Raw genomic sequence first — 4,812 nt, 5'->3', positions numbered from 1 at the left:
AGCCGGGCGCTGGTGGCTCACGCCTGTAATCCTAGCTACTCAGGAGGCTGAGATCTGATGATCGCGGTTCAAAGCCAGCCCGGGCAGGAGAGACCGTGAGACTCCTATCTCCAATAAACCACCAGAAAACCGGAAGTGGCGCTGTAGCTCAAGTGGCAGAGCGCTTGCCTTGAGCTGAAGAGCTGAGGGACAGCGCCCAGGCCCAGAGTTCAAGCCCCACGACCAACCAAAAAAAAAAAAAGATTCTTGTGGGCTTTTCTGCCTGGATTGGCTTTGAACCTGGATTCTCAAATCATTTATTTATTTATTGGTTGTGGGACCTGAACTCTGGGCCTGGGCGCTGTCCCTCAGCTCTTCAGTTCAAGGCTAGCACTCTGTCACTTGAGCCACAGCACATCTGGCTTTTTCTGTTTTTTGTGGTACTGAGGAATCGAACCCAGGGCCTCATGCATGCAAGGCAAGCACTCTACCACTGAGCCACCTTCCCAGCCCAGGATCCTCAGATCTTGCTTTTACTTTTATGGTAGCTTTTACAGCTATAGATTCTTTACAGACTGTTCTCCTGAGGGCTCATGCTGGATCTGTCCTCTCTAGATGCTGAGCCTCAGAGCGTGCCTTATGCAGTTGATGGGAAGTTCACTGCAGGTTCAAGGCATTCTGTGGAAGGCATTAAGCACCTACTCCTCCCTGGCCTGGCCATCTCCAGCTGGGAGACATCTCTGCCTTACAGAGGAGTACAAAAATCCCTTTACGGGGCTGGGAAGGTGGCCCAGTGGTAGAGCGCTTGCCTTGCATGCATGAGGCCCTGGGTTCGATTCCTCAGCACCACAAAAGAAAAAAGCTAGAAGTGGTGCTGTGGCTCAAGTGGTAGAGCGCTAGCCTTGAGCTGAAATGCTGAGGGACAGTGCCCAGGCCCAGAGTTCAGGCCCCATGACTGGACCCAAAAAAAATAAAATAAAAGAATCCCTTTACATGTCTTCCTAACAATTGCTGTTTTATGGGAAAACAGCTTTATGCCAGTTTATTAACATATTATGGGTCTCCCCAAAAGTCTAGGAAGCAGAAAGAAACCATTTCAGTGACTTCAATATCTTGGTCAGGCGACAGGGTTAATTAACATGGTGAAGTTGGAGGCTGGAGATTGGGTTGTTGCTGATCCCTAACCCTGTATTTTTATTTTATTTTTTTAATATACCACCACCCAGGCTGCTTCAGACGCTGCCAATTTGCTACAATACAGTGGCAGAGGCCAGGGCAGGAGAGGCTGAGGGAGGAAGGCTCTCTCAAACCAGTGTCCCTCTCTCCACCAAAAGTCTGCCCAGCCCACAGGATGTCACTTGAATGCCCTGAGTGCTTCTTCGTTATTGATGGTTGACTTATTTTTGTTGCTATTTTTACTTCTCTTCCAGGGTTTTGAGTCATCCTAAAACCAGTCTAGGATTGCTGTTTACCAAAATTAAAAGATCTCTAAGTTCCTTTCTTTACAAACAGAGACCATATTTGTTCCACAAACTTAAAAAAAAAAACACCAAAAAAAACAGTATGCAGGCCAGAAGATGGCAGTTCCCTGCTCATCTTTGTCCACCAGTAAAGTGAAGCTTTCCTTTCCTTCCTTCTTTCCTTCCTTCCTTCCTTCCTTTCTTTCTCTCTTTCTCTCTCTCTTTCTCTTCCTTTCTGTTTCTTTTTCTTTCTTTCTTTTTTTTCTTGATGCTGATCCTGGGGCTTGAACTTAAGGCCTGGGCACTGTCCTAAGTTTTATTTCACAGAAGGCTGGTGCCCTACCACTTGAGCCACAGCTCCACTTCTGGCTTTTTAGTGGTTAATTGGAGATAGAGTTTCATGGGCTTTCCTACTTGGGCTAGCTTTGAACAGCTATCCTCAGAGCTCAACCTCTTGAGTAGCTAGGATTACAGGTGTGAGCCACCATCACTAAGCTAAAATAATCTTACTTGTTCTCATCCATGGCTCTATAAGTTGGTTAGGGCTCTTCTAAGATTTCCAGATGGAAATTGAAGCTAGCCTTATGTTTTTGTTTTTGTTTTTTTCTGGTCGTGGGCCCTGAACTCTGGGCCTGGGCGCTGTCCCTCAGCTCTTCAGCTCAAGGCTAGCACTCTACCACTTGAGCCACAGAGCCACTTCTGGCTTTTTCTGCTTATGTGGTGCTGAGGAATCAAACCCAGGGCCTCATGCATGCAAGGCAAGCACTCTACCACTGAGCCACCTTCTCAGACCCTAGCCTTATGTTTAATAATTAGTTCAGCTGGGTGCTGGTGGCCTAGCTACTCAGGAGGATGCCATCTAAGGATTGAAGAGCAGGAAAGTCTATGAGACTCTTATCTCCAAATTAATCACCAAAACAAATAAACAAACCAGGAAGTGGAGCTGTGTGTGATTCAAGTGGTAGAGCAGCAGCCTTAAGTGAATAAGCTCAGGAACAGTACCCAAGCACTGAGTTCAAGCCCCAGCACTGGTGCTCATGCACACACACACACACACACACACACACACACACACACACAATTAGTGTTCAACAAATTTTTATTGAATGCTGCTATTTGTGATTCCCCCCCTCCCCCTCCCCCCAGGATTTGGCCAGGAACCAATGTCTCAGGCCTGTAATCCTAGCTACTCAGGAGGCTGAGATCTGAGGATCATGGTTCAAAGTCAGTCAGGAGAAGGAAAGGTGGGACTCTTATCTCCAATTGGTCACCAGAAAACTGGAAAGTGGTGCTATGGCTTAAAGTGATAGAATGCTAGCCTTAAGCAGAAGAGCTCAGGGACAGCTCCCAGGTCCCAAGTTCAAGCCCCATGACTGACAATAAAAAAGGAGCCGGGCACTGGTGGCTCACGCCTGTAATCCTAGCTACTCAGGAGGCTGAGATCTGAGGATCGCGGTTCAAAGCCAGCCCGGGCAGGAGAGACTGTGAGACTCCTATCTCCAATAAACCACCAGAAAACCAGAAGTGGCGCTATAGCTCAAGTGGTAGAGCGCTTGCCTTGAGCTGAAGAGCTGAGGGGCAGCGCCCAGGCCCAGAGTTCAAGCCCCAGGACCGACAAAAAAAAAAAAGGAAAAGGAAAAGGTTTGAACTCAGGGCTTCACGCTTGCTAGGAACTGGTTTACCACTTGGGACTGGCTCCAGCCCTTTATGCTTTAGTGATCTTTTCTATAGAGACTTTCATTTTTGCCCGGGGCTGACTTTGAACTGTCTCCTGAACAGCTTCCATTGAAGGTACGTGACATCACACCTTGCTTGTTTGGTAGATGGGGTCTCCCTAACTTGCCCAGGCAAAAGCTCAGTCCCCCCAATCTGTGACTCCTGCATTTCTTTTTGTTTGGATGGTTGAGACCTCTCTGGGGATTATTTGCAATGATCTTGTGTTCTAAGTATGGGCCAGGCAGTTAGTCAGCAATTCTGCCTCAAGAATCGGCCTGCATTCCATGACACCAATGCTATATGTTCAAAATGGAATTTAACAGGTGATAGCTGTGCAGAGGAGACTCTAGGCTTAGGACTAGAATCCAATTCCTTTTTTCACACACCTTTTCTGTACAGTCTTTCATCCTGCAAGGGCTCCTGCCTAACACATCCCCTCCCCCACCTCCCACTGGGGACAGAACTCAGAGCCTTGTATGTGCTGAGCAAGCATTCTGCCACTGAGCTGCAGCCTCAGCCCTTGTAAGGGCTTTTCTTCCAATGCTGACTATATGGCTGGAGTATAGTAGGCCTCAGACATTCAAAGCTGGAGAGGTTGTTCATTGACCTTGATAAATCAACAGCCCAGGGACAAGGCAAATCAATATACTGATAATTTACACTCTGACAAAGGTTGGTTGGTGAAGGAGTTTGGGGAGGGTCCCCAGATAGAGGAGGGGGGCATAATGAATGAATGCATTGGAAGCAACAGTTTCCTGATTAGTTTTTGTTTTCTTCCCGAGCTGGACTGTGGGAGAGTCTCTGGGCTTCCCTTCTTTGCAGGAGAGGTTTAGCCTCGTTGCTTTGTTAGTTCATTTGCTGCTGGAGATCTAGCTAGGATCTAACAAAATCTGACCTAGTCAAGAAAGATCTAATCCATGTGGATGTTTTGTCATCGTGGGAATAGATTACTTTCACTAAATAGTAACCACCTGTGTGTGGCCTGTGGTCGGTTCGCGGCCTGAGCTGTGCGGATCTGGGATATTTTGGTGACCGGCAGGTCCTCAGAGGACATAGGAATTCATCGAGAAAGTGTTTGGGCGAACTCTGTGGTGGAGGGTTATTACTTTCAGGGATTAAAGTGTTTGACGTTGGATGAGTCCCTTTTTTTCTCTGGTCCTCAATTCTTCAACCTATTCCGTTTTATTTTTCCCTGGAGAGTGAGGCTGGCTGGCCACCGCCTCCCAAGTGATGGGATTACAAGGGGGCGCCACCACGCCCGGCTGGGCCTTGCATTCAGAGTCCAATTCCAGTTCCTTCCCTGTCGTCGTGGGCCTGCTGGCACATTTATCTGGGCTCCCGGGAGCCTCCGTTTCCTCATCTGTAAAGTGGGACTAATCCTTCCGATGAGCTCGGAATTAAGACTGTCCACTGGCAGCGAGGGGGACTTAGGGTGGTGACGACAGGGGGCCCCCCCGAGCTGGCCGGGGCCCAGCCTCAGGTGCGCAGTGGGGCGGGGCCGGAGGGAGAGGGTTTAGAATGCCGAGTCCGAGGCCCAGCCGCGGGACTTAGCGGCCCGCACTAGGCGGGGAGGTCTCGGGCAGGACCAGCGCCCCAGGCCCGGCTCGGCGAGGGCCAGCGCGGGGCTCCGGGCCCCGATCCCGGAACACCAGGCGCT

Source organism: Dipodomys ordii, unplaced genomic scaffold (genome assembly GCF_000151885.1).
Source record: "Dipodomys ordii isolate 6190 unplaced genomic scaffold, Dord_2.0 Scaffold6, whole genome shotgun sequence".
NCBI classification, from domain to species: domain Eukaryota; kingdom Metazoa; phylum Chordata; class Mammalia; order Rodentia; family Heteromyidae; genus Dipodomys; species Dipodomys ordii.
Note: the sequence above shows the minus strand (reverse complement) of the source record.